The sequence below is a fragment of the Phoca vitulina genome, unplaced genomic scaffold, assembly GCF_004348235.1.
Source record: "Phoca vitulina isolate PV1807 unplaced genomic scaffold, GSC_HSeal_1.0 scaffold7, whole genome shotgun sequence".
In the NCBI taxonomy this organism is placed as follows: domain Eukaryota; kingdom Metazoa; phylum Chordata; class Mammalia; order Carnivora; family Phocidae; genus Phoca; species Phoca vitulina.
In genome coordinates, this window is record NW_022589710.1 from 18,362,667 (window position 1) to 18,375,659 (window position 12,993).

A 12,993-nucleotide genomic window follows, 5' to 3' on the forward strand; every position below is an offset into this window, starting at 1 on the left:
GGCTGCCATGAATCACATATCTTAATTAAGCTTTTAAGTAACAGAATTCCAAGTAAGGCCAAATGACCAATTCCAGACTTCCAAATGTACCTTGAGAGTGAGTTGCTTCTATTCATACCTGCCACAGAATTATGTAAATTCAGAATAATTAACTTAATAGACATATATTGTTTGTGGTCGATTAAACAGAAAAGTACACTAAGTGTCTTGTTAAATCACTGGAAAGTTGAAGAAGGCTTAAAGTTAAGCTACCAGGTATGATACCCAAAACATCCTAGGTACTTTTGATGGTAAAATGAATTCTACAGAGATTCTGAATACTCAAGTTGTTGACTTCTAAAAAGTCTCTGGGAGTAGATGTATTGATGAAGTATTGGTCCTAGACCTAAACCTTGATCTAAACCTATAATGGATCCTCACTCAATAATTAAGTCTTCTAGATACTAATATGATGGGGGATGGCTCTCATAAGGCTGGGAATTCCCCCAAACAAGGACATTAAGAGATACTGAGCAGTCAGAAAAGGGGACATGGCAAACACTCTAAGAAGAAAAAAAAGACTCATATGCTGATCTATTTCTAAACATTCTAAAAAGACATTTTATAATAATGATCATTAGGTAATTGGTACAAAAGAAAAAGCTAAACAAAATGATAACATAAAGATATATTTTTAATGGGAAGCCTATGTAGTATAACAAACAAAAAGCTAGCATCATGCTTAATTAGAAATACTAGAAGCAATGCCATTGAATTCAGAATCTAGATAGGTTCTTCAGCCATCATTATTATAATTCAGCAATGCCCTTGGAAGTCCCAGCCAATATCATTTGGCAAGACAATACACTGAAAGATATAAAAAGAGAAAAAGAAGAGTTTTAATGATTATTACTTGCCAACAATTTTTATAATTGGAAAATCCAAGAGAATTAATTCAAACAATACAAAAATAGTTAGATAGATGATAGATAGATAGACTCCAAATTAATATTTAAAAATATCTCAGGTTTATAGATAGGAAGATTCAAAATAACAAATGTCAATTCTCCCTATGTTAATCAATACATCCAATGTACTCTCAGTAAAAGTGACAGAGGAGTTTTTGACTAGAAAACTATTTCTAAATTTTACAGAAAAAATAGAACCACATACAAATATCTGGGGAAATTCTGAAAATTAAGAGTGATAAATCAATGCTACACCTAAGATACAAATAAATATAATGCCATAATCATTAAATCATGTGACACAGATACATTAATAGACCAATAAATTCGGTGAGATAATATATGCAAAATATTAAAAGCAATGCCTGGAACAGTATGATTGCATATTAGTCATTTAATAACATTATAACCTTCTACACGACTGTTCTATTATTTTTTATATAAGGCACTACAGACTTGCAAATAATAAGCTGCACAGAAAATACTGACATGTTATCCCCTATTATAATCAAATCATGTCCAAATAGGTATGCCTTTGTAACAGCTTGGTTTCTAATTTCTCAATCTAGCAATGCAATTATTTTTCAAATAACAATAGTCCATGGCTGTGTCCTGACTGGCTCTAGAAGTCAAGTATTTTACTAGGTCCTCTTTGATCATTTTCTCAGGCAATCCCCAGGCAATGCTAACTTATTTCAGATATCCTGTCTGTTGCCACTTGCTACCTCAGTCAGTTGTGCTTAAGTACACAGCTCTACTCTTAGGCAAATCAAGTATTTCCATTCTGATACAACCCTTTGGGCTACAGCAGTTTCCTCTAATGTATCAACAGGCTTATTCTATTCTACAAATTTTATGGGCCCCTGAAATAATATTTTGGAATGCGGCTACATATTAAAAATAGAAAAAAATAGGTAATAATTTAGTGAGATTACTATTTAAATTTTATTTTATTTTTGGAGCACCTACTAGTGCATGGCATCTTGCCATCTCTTATTAATGATTCTGAGATAAATAAATGTAGTTCCTGTTTCAGAGGGTCTCCCCTCAAAATCACACAGGAGGTCAAGCAAGGTATTAATTTCTGAGTAGTCTGATCTTTTTGAAATAATGTATTCCTCCTCTGATTCTTAAAAAAAAATGGTCTATTAAATTGCATAATGCATAACTGTATGAACAGAAAATATATTTTCCAATCTATTCACCTCTTTCAGAATATTGTTAAAGTGGACAATTACTAATTTCTAGTGGTCTTAATTTCATTCAGACTAGTAACTAGAAGACTAAGAGAAGGTGAGGCACTGAGCCTGCAGGGATCATAAAAGAAAGTTAAGTGAAAGATACGGGTATTCCAGGCAGGACAGGTGGCTACAGTGAGTGATGGGATTTGTAACAAACCAATGTCTATATCCAAATAAAAATAGACAAAAACCTACCAGAGAAAAGTCTACATGACAAAGTTAACCTTCCATAAAGCTATAAGGTGGGCATGCTAAGTTTTGATCCAGATCTATTTGGTGTTGAAGTCCATCCTTCTTAAACTGCATCAAGGTCTTTAATTATAGTTTACTGCTAAACCTGTACCTTAGTGGACTAGGTACAAAATCCTCACCAGCCATACATTCTTTAGCCTTTTCTTAGAATGGGCTTTCTAGATGCTTGATGCCATCCATAATTCTTTGATTCCTGTTCATTTCACTAACAAAAGCTGATTTTTAATTCCGTATTATTTAAGTTCCTTCTCGCAAGTGCTATATTAGGATTGTAGTAACACATTTTTTAAAAAGGTCTGTTGTGTAGTTAGTTTTCCATCTTGCCTGATTGCATGACAAGCAAAAGGCTGGACCTAAATATTTCTGTGCTTCATGCCCCTTTTAGCACTTCCTTAACCACAATGCTATGTCACTTAAGTTTCATGTGCAGAAGGAATCAGAAAAGTTGGGAATGCACAGATTATATTCTAGGACAGTCTATTTTAGCAGAAAAAGAAATGGAGCCCTGATCACTTCCCAAGGTTACTTTAAATATTAGACAATAAATTAATAATGAAAAAGTGAATGAATAAACTAATACAAAGTCAATTCCTGCTTCACTATTTAAGAGATGTGTATCACTATGTCATTTTATCATACTATATCATTTCTTTTTCTAGTATAGAATGCTAATATAAAGTTGCCTAAAACTATTTAAGTGAATTTTAGTAAAAGTTATTTTGTGGAGAAAATGTATGATTATTGTTTTATTGTGTAAATATCCATTCATCTGTTGAAGGGCATCTCGGCTCTTTCCACAGTTAGGGTAATACTGATTTGGAAGATAAAATATGATACTCTCCTCTTTTTTCTTCTTTTTTCTTTTTATTTCCTTTATCTGTGTCAGTATCAGTAAAATGTAATCCAACACAACCAATCTTACTAGGGGATGGGAACTATGAAGTATCACATGCTATTAACTGGGTAAATAAAGTCTGTCTCTTTAAAGCGTAAAATTTCAGAGTGCTTTGGTGATTTGCAGGTTTTAATGCTACTTCCAGTCTCTTTGCTTAAGAGAAAAAAAATTGATTTTCCAATATATGTCAAATATCCTGTTCAGAGTTGAAAAACCAGGTGAAAAGGATAGTAGCTATGAAAAGCTGAAGAGAATATAGGTGAGAGAGAACAGAATTTACTTTACTTTGGAAACAGATTTATATAGGATGGTATAAAAAACCATACCTCTGTCAGAAAGTTCTAAATATGGATAAAAGGGATGAAAGTATAAAAAGTCAAACTTTGCTTGCCAAAGATTAGGAACTGGTTATCAAATACATTTTGTCCAAGTTGGTCAAAAGGAACTGGAAAAATATCCTTGCTTTTTGGGAAATTATAATTTTGTCTTTCTTTCTCATTAGCAGCAGCAGAATAAAATTTCTTATAAAACTTCCATTTAACAATGAAGTTGACTTTTCCACTTAAGTACTTTAACTGCTTTTCTGAGTAAACTGACTATTTGACTGCCTAGGCAGTGAAGTGGTTATGAGCACTGGCTTTAAGGTCAAGTAGGACTCGGTTTGAATCCTTGCTCTATTATGTCTAGACGTTTGACAAGTAAGTTATCTGAGCTCTCTATGCCTCAGTAATATAGTTATAATAATAGCCCCCTTCTCAAACAACTGCTTTAAGAATACAAAGAGATATTAATGCAAAACACTTAGCGAGTACCCGGCAAATGTCAAGTATAGTAGCATTCCACAGTTGTCATCAAGGATAAATATGATGGTGATGATTACTGTGTATGCCCCCCCCCACACACACCATATATATATTTATATATAGCATAAAAGTCACAAAATATAAAAGTGTGTGTGTGTGTGTGTGTCTGTAGGAGCGATATCAAATTGGTGCCTGGCATCAACAAAGTCATCTTCAATTAGATGCTGCTTTACAGTGCCTTTATCAAGAAGGACAAGCACTGCTGAGGTACAGCCAGCAGCTTTTCATCATATATTAGAAAACAGTGACTTTAAGGCACCTGGGTGGCTCAGTCAGTTAAGCATCTACCTTTGGCTCGGGTCAAGATCCCAGAGTCCTGGGATCGAGCCCTGCATCAGGCTCCCTGCTCAGCGGGGAGTCTGCTTCTCCCTCTCCCTCTGCTACTCCCCCTGATTGTGCTCTCTCTCTCTCTCTCTGGCAAATAAATAAAATCTTAAAAAAAAAACAGTGACTTTACTGATTGAGCGCTTACTTTGTGTTAAGTAATGTTTTAAGAGGCTTAAAATCTTAAATTATATAATTCTCTCAATAAACAAATGGAATATGTGACTTTTGATATCTCTGTTCACAAGCAGAAAAACTGAGACACTGGACAGTTTAAAAATGTGCACAAAGTCACACAATCAATAGATGGACTGCAGGGATTACATTATATACTTTATGGCTCCCAGCCTCTATTATTATTCTCTATTGCTTTAGATGTGGCAATTTGAAATTTTAACCCTTGAGAATTACAATATCAGTAGGAATCAGAAGCACTCTATCTCTATGATTTGCAGCAAATAAGACTTTATCTACATTCTTTTTACAAGGAGGCATATAAAAATTGAAGATTGTGCATTTCCAAGATAGTGCCTTTGAAAAGAATTAGTAAATACTTTTAAAGAAATGTTATGGCCAGCCACTCTTCATTTTCTCTTTCAAAAACACCCAGGGATCTATAATTGAGTATTAATTTTGGAACATAAAGAGGGACAATCAAGTTTTCTGGCTTTTATCTCATATGGCTGCCCAAGAGACCTGTTTCGACCACACAGGCTCAACCTGAAAGCAGTGGAAAGTAAACTGATATTAAGGATAAAATAATAGATTTTAAATAACTTTTGATCATCTGTAGGGCTTATAGAAATGATTAGAGAATTCCTAAAGGGATTTCCAAGGCTTGAATTCTGAGGATAAAGCTGAGCTGAGGATCATCATTGGAACACTTCAGGACTGTTTGTGCTTCTGTGTAAAGTTAAATTATTGATCTAAATTCTTCATGACTCTTATCCCTTAACTACTGACATTTCAAGAGAATAGAGTATTAAGTCAATGTGATTTTCATTATTATACACATCACACAATAATTTAAGATTTTTAAAGAATTTTTTATTTTAAAAAAATTCTTCCTACACTTAATAAGTTTCAGTTAACTTAGCGATAAACAGTTAATCTAATTTTCAATTACTATTGCTCACTTATGGAAATAGAAAAAATATTTGAAGGCATCTCTTACATGACAAACTATCCATTGGCCAGTGATTATTGTTCTGAACTTGTGAAATGTTTAGGAAAATTTGTAAAGTGCTCTCTGGTTTTCTGAACACTTTATATAAACAAAGACTGAATTATTTATGTCAGAGTGGTCCAATAAGAACAGTACCTTTGAAACAAATAATATATGTTAAAAAAAGAAGAAGAAGAAGAAGAAGACAGTAGGAAGGGAAAAATGAAGGGGGTGAAATAGGAGGAGGAGATGAACCATGAGAGACTATGTACTCTAAGAAACAAACTGAGGATTCTAGAGGGGAGGGGGTGGGAGGATGGGTTAGCCTGATGATGGGTATTAAAGAGGGCACATATTGAATGGAGCACTGGATCTTATACGCAAACAGTGAATCGTGGAACACTATATCAAAAACTAATGATGTAGGGCGCCTGGGTGGCTCAGTTGGTTAAGCGACTGCCTTTGGCTCAGGTCATGATCCCGGAGTCCTGGGATGGAGTCCCACATCGGGGGTCCCAGCTCAGCGGGGAGCCTGCTTCTCCCTCTGACCCTATCCCCTCTCATGCTGTTTCTCAGTCTCTCTCTCTCAAATAAATAAATAAAATCTTAAAAAAAAAAAACAAAAACTAATGATGTAATGTATGGTGATTAACATAACACAATAAAATTAAATTTAAAAAAAGAAATACACACTAAAGTATTTAGGGGTCATGATGTTACTGTCATATGTTCAGGAAAAAAAAAACTGTGTGTATATGTTTATACACATAGACACTGTACTATTTTTAATTTTCAACTTTTTTAAGTTTGAAATTATTTCCAAATAAAAAGTTAATAAAAAATGAAGAGTAATATAGAAGAATTTATTGCAACAGTAAGCTGTAGATTAGTGGTTCCCCATCACTAGGTCTGAATTCTTACAGGGAACATGAATCCATAAACGCACCAGAAATTGTTCTCTCTATATATGTTCAATCATCTTCCATATGCATGTGTAAACTGCCATGAATGATAAAAATGTATTAAAAGTATAACTAAATTCATGGTATCTTTTGGGTATTATATATTTTCCCAATCAGTAATAAAAGTGTTTTGTGAGGATAACAACAACAACAAAAAAAGAACAGATGCAATCTAAACATCAAGAGAATAGTGTACCAGTTTTTATCACCTGTATTCCACGATATCAGACAGGCTATTTTTGGACTTTTTGTCGGTTTCTTTGCGTGTTTTTATTTTTCTTAAAGATTTTATTTATTTATTTGACAGAGAGAGAGATAGTGAGAGCAGGAACACAAGTAGGGGGAGTGGGAGAGGAAGAAGCAGGCCTCCCACCGAGCAGGGAGCCCGACGTGGGGCTCGATCGCAGGACCCTGTGATCATGACCTGAGCCAAAGGCAGACGCTTAACAACTGAGCCACCCAGGCACCCTTTGTTTGTTTTTAATCTTCAAATTTAAGATTGTGTTATATAATTTTTTAGATTGAAAATGAAATAATAAAGGGAGACTTTCAACTTCCGAGAGGGATTTTTAGCTAGCATAGGATCAGCACTCCCACAAAAACCACTAGAAAAATGTAGTTAAAACACAGAAATCAACTGGCTTAAGGCAGCAGAGAGCTGCAAAGGCAAGGAGGCCCCAAAGAGGTAAGACTCCAGAAAGGGGAGAACCTGAGTGAGGTGCACTTTGATAGCCTTTAACCTGCATGCATGTGGCAATTCTGGGTATGTACTAGTAAATATTGTTAAAGAAATGTGGCAAGCCATTCTTCATTTTCCCTTTCAAAAAAGCATTCAGGGATTGACAATTGTGCAATAATTTCAGAACATAAAGAGAGACAATTGAGTTTTCTGGCTTTTTTCTCAAATGGCTGCCTAAATGACCTGTTTTTACTACAAAGGTCCAAATTCAAGTAAGGTAAGAATAATAGCCCTGGAAACCTGTAAGAGGGCACTGAGGTTGCAGATGCATTTATGGTTGGAAATCAGCTAACCTTGAGATACAGAGATTATCCTGGATTATCCAGATGGGCCTAATCTAATTGCTTGAATCCTTAAAAATGGAAAGCCTTTCTGGATATGGTCAAAAGGGAAGTGAAAATAGTAGAAGTGTCATAGAGATGCTATGATGCTGAGTCTGAAGATAGAGGAAGGGTGCAACAAGTTAAAAGATGCAAGCAGCCTCTAGAAGCTGGAGTATCAGAAGTACAATTAAAATGCATCACATAAAAAAACATCTTAATAAATGGCCCTGTCATCCATAGATTTGTTTAAGCCATGAAATTAGGCATTTTAATTTTAATTTAATTTTAGTTTAAATTTTTTAACTGAAGTATAGTTGACTCACAATGCTGCATTTGTTCCAGGTATACAACACAGTGATTTCACAAGTCATACATTATGCTACACAAATACAGCTACCATCTCTCACCACACAATTGGTATTACAATATCACTGACTATATTCTCCATGATGTGCCTTTTATCCCTGTGACTTATTAATTCCATAACTGGAAACCTGTTTCCAAACCTGTCTCTCTCCAAATTAGGCATTTTAAAATCCTCTGTACTCCCCTACCTCCATATCTAAGTCATCAATACACCCTTTCAACTCTACCTCTAAAATAAAGCTGGAAAGTGTACACTTGTCTTATCCACTACTTTTACCTTAGTCCACACAAAGATCATCTAATGCTCAGCATACTTCTATAGCCTCCTACCTAGTTTCTGTGCTTCCCTTCTCTCTACCTGGAAATAATTTCTCAATACAGTTGCTAAGGTAAGCAGTTAAACAATGAATTAGATCATGGTCCCTCCCTGCTTAAAATTATTCAGTGGATTCCCAATTACACTTAGAATTATCAAAAACAAATAGACAAAAACATAAACAAAAAAAATTTTCCTTGTCTTACAAAATAAAATGCAATATAGCATTACTTACCTCTTATCACACAACTTTGCCTTCTTCCACTATGCTCTAGCCACTTGCCTTTAGATTCCTCTGCCTTTGCTAAGATTATTCCAAAATTAACAGTAGCCATTCTTGCAACCTGCAATGTTCTTCTACCTGTTATCAGCTGGCTTTCTCTTGTCATTTGTAATTGAACATAAATATTAAGTTTTTAAAGAGGCCTTTCCCCAGCATCTAACCTATTGAATAACCTCTTCAATAACTACCATATTCCCCTATTTTAATTTTCTACACAACCATTATATAATATTTTATTATATATATTTATCTTATTTTTTATTTCCTGTCACTTGAATATAAAGTTACAAAAAGACTGTGTGTCTAGTAAAATATCCCAAGTGCCTAGAGTAGTAATGGGATTACAGTAACAAAAATTCAAGAAATATTTTGTACATGAATCATTGAATGTAAAGGCACAGAAATATCTTTTAAGTGTATTTGGTAAACTATTTTGTTTTACATTTTAAAAATGAAAATTATAACCTATGAGAGGAGGAGAAAGTAAATCTGAATAGGTCAGGCAGTGATAGATCACGAAGGATACGTATATAATACTTCCTCCCACTTAAAAACTAAGGCTTTCCAAATCAATAGTATAGAGTTGTTTAAGTAAAGTTAGAAAAGAGGTGGGTCCTCTGGACCTTATAAAAGTTTTTATTTTTCTTTTGTTACATTAAAAATATATTCTGGTATGACATACATATTGTTAAAGTTCACAAATCTTAATTAATTAAATTAATAATTAATTTTAAATATGCAAAATTGAACCATAAGCCAGATCAATATATATACTATCTCTTCCAGCATCCTAAAAGTCTCCCTTCTATCCCATCCAAATCAATATTCCCCTTCAAACTTAGTATCTATTTGATCACTGTCACCATAAATTAGTTTTTTGGGTGGAATCCTTGAATTTTATGATCTTGAGATTTGTGAAGAATACCGGTCAAATATCTGGTAGGATGCCCCTTCATTGTATTCCTCTAATGTTTTCTGAGTTGCCCTTCTCTGTGCATGATAACAAGGGGACATGATATCAATGTCTTATTACTGATGATGTTAAGCTTTCCAGTTTCTATACTGTACATATATTATTTTCCCTTTTTAATTAATAAATATTTATTTTGGGGGATATACTTTGGGACTATACAAAGATCCTTAACCGAGCACGAACTGGTTTTAGCAGTTATCAGTGGATCTTGTCAGCAGTAATTATTATTATGATATTCTAATGATGGTTTTCTATTTTACTCATTTCCTTTAAATTTGTTTATTAGAATTATCCTTCAAAAAAGACTGCTACCCCTCCTCCCCCATTCAGAATATATCAAAAAATTTAAAGATATTCATTTCATTTATTAAGATATAATCCAATACTATGGTTATCTATTTTGCTGCACAAATTGTCTTAGCTAGCTTTGGCCACTTTGACCTTCAGAAAGGCCCATGTGTTCTTTTGACATGCCCCCATCCTTTTTTCTTTTTTTTCTTTTCTCCTTTTTAACCGTTCCTTGCTTTCTGGTAATACAAGAAAAATGATACAGGCTCATCTTGAATTATCCCTACCCCATCCTTAGAATCAACCACTGTCTCAGGGAACACCAAAGTTTCTTTCATTGGAGAATGATATTTAGAAACCAAGATCTGGCACTAGGTATACAATTGCTCTTGGTGTCACTTCTTTCAGGCTTTCTCAACAGACAGGGCTACTTGAATTTTATATTGTTATGAATATAACAATATTGATATATTTATATTGATACTTCCAATTCAGTCCAGCACCATAAGATTTGGTCTAGCCTTTCCCCATTCCTTACCCATCGCTTTGTGATTTCCTTCTATTATAGAGAGAAATGTGAGTCTTATTGCCTACAGTAATATGTATATGCATTTTTCAACACTATTACACATATAAATTAGTTTTAGAATTGTTTACCCATTCCTTCTGAAAAACAAATTTACCCAAAGCACATTGTTTGTATATAATTGTCTTTTGTCTTTAGTCTTCAGTATCCTGTAAGAGCACTGCTTTCCAAAGTTACTTTGGTAAGATTCTTTCTTTCTAAGATTCTTCAAGGCACAATTTGACTTTTTTGAAGTATACTTATATTCATTTGTCACAGTCTCCACTCAACCTTGGGTACTCTCACATATTGTTTGATTTAAAGAAATATATGTATCAATCAAGTTTTACTTTTTTTTTTTTTTTTAAGATTTTATTTATTTGAGAGAGAGAGAATGAGAGACAGAGAGCATGAGAGAGAGGAGGGTCAGAGGGAGAAGCAGACTCCCTGCCGAGCAGGGAGCCCGATGTGGGACTCGATCCCGGGACTCCAGGATCATGACCTGAGCCGAAGGCAGTTGCTTAACCAACTGAACCACCCAAGCGCCCCAATCAAGTTTTACTTTTTGTGGTGTGAAGATATATAAGCTTTGACAAATGCACAGACTCATGCATCCATGACTACTGGTGTCCACCACTACAGTTATAGAACTGTATAGAACATTTGGCTCACAACAAAACTTCTCATATTGACTCTCTGTAGTCAATCCCTGTCTCTATTTCTCAACCCTGATCACTTACCTTTTTATTCATCCCTATAGTTTTAGTTTTTCCAAAATGCCATATAAATAAAATCATACAATACATGATGTTTGAGATCTGAGTTCTTTCAAGCAAACTGTTTTTAATGTTTTTCCATTTTTTTTGTGTAAATCAACAGTTTGTTCTTTTGGTATTATAGGTTAGTATTCTACTGTAAAGTTGTACTACAATTGTCTATCTATTAACTGGTGGAAGGACATCCGTGTTTTTCCCAGTTTCTAGTGATTAAGAATAAATATGCTACAAACAACTGTGTCATTATCTTTGGATAAACATACATTTCCATTTCCCATGGATAGAAGATTCCTAGTAGGCATGGAATTGCTGTGTCAAATTAGAGTTGCATATTTAGCTTTCTAAGAAACTGCCAAACTGATTTCCAAAGTAGCTGATCCATTTTGCTTTCTTACCAGATAAGAGAGTGCTGGGTTATGCAACATGCTGGCCATTATAATTAATTTGGATTTTATTTTAATTGAAATAGAAAGGCACCAAAGCTGTGAAGTATAAGTATTATATCACTTACATTTTGGAAAAGGCACTTTGGTTTCTATATTGTCAGGAAAAATGAGAGTAAACTTTCACAAAAATATAGTAGAGAGGTAATGTCATATATATAAACCCAAGGAAATACATACTGTCTTTCACATACAAGAATATGCGCACGTGTGCACACACACACACACACACACCCCATCTTTTTTCAAAAATGACTTATTTATGGGCCTTCAAATAATTTAAAAGTAGTACATATAACTGAATATTATTCATATTTTCACAAATATATTTAATCACAATATACTTGGTATCATGACATTTTTGGGGATTATTATCTAATAATGGAGATTACATTTAATAGAATTATGTTTTTAAACCCATAATATTAATGTTATATAAATTTATGAAATTAAATATATATCTTCTTGGTCATATTCCCTCGGTAAAATTATATTAATATTTTCCTAGAAATGTATAACAAGATAATTAAACTATATTGTAATAATTATTATTGTTTTATATACTTGGAGAAACATTTGGTTCTAGAAATCATTTACCAGAAAGTTAAAACTAAACAGATTTTTAAGAAATTTTCTTTCCAAGGAATATTGGCAAGCCTGTTAAATAAAGTCACCAGCGTGCTTTCCATTTTATATTCTATTTATAGTTTTCTGTTTTATGTATTCCACAAAATAAATGGTGACTATTAGATGCATGCAGTAATATATCTGAAGAGGAAGAACAAGTAACCTGACCTATCCCTAAGAATTTAATTTCATTTTTTTTTTCTTGAAAAATAGGTCATTCATTGTTTTGTAGTTTATGGCTGTTTACCAACATCATGGACTTCTAAATTTGAATCTTTCAATTTTGTATGGTTATTTTGAAAGGAAATCATATATGTTATGTTTAAGCAGGTAAATGAGAGTAGCTTCAAAGTCCAAAAATAATGGCAATTTAACAAACACTTATTCACCTGGTTCTCTGTTCTAATTGGTTTCAACAATCCCCTTCTTATTTTATATCCTTATGTTAATATTTCTTCTTGTTTAAAATAATTTCTATTGTCCTACAAGAGTTCTACAAGAGTATATATGTATTTATTATAATTATACCAAGATGTGTGAATAGAGTGAAGTAAAGAAATGGAGAAAAATTAGTTTAAGTCTTCCTGCAGAAACAGAATTTTTATTTGGCTGAGTTAGGACTATACAAGTTCCTTTACTCATTCT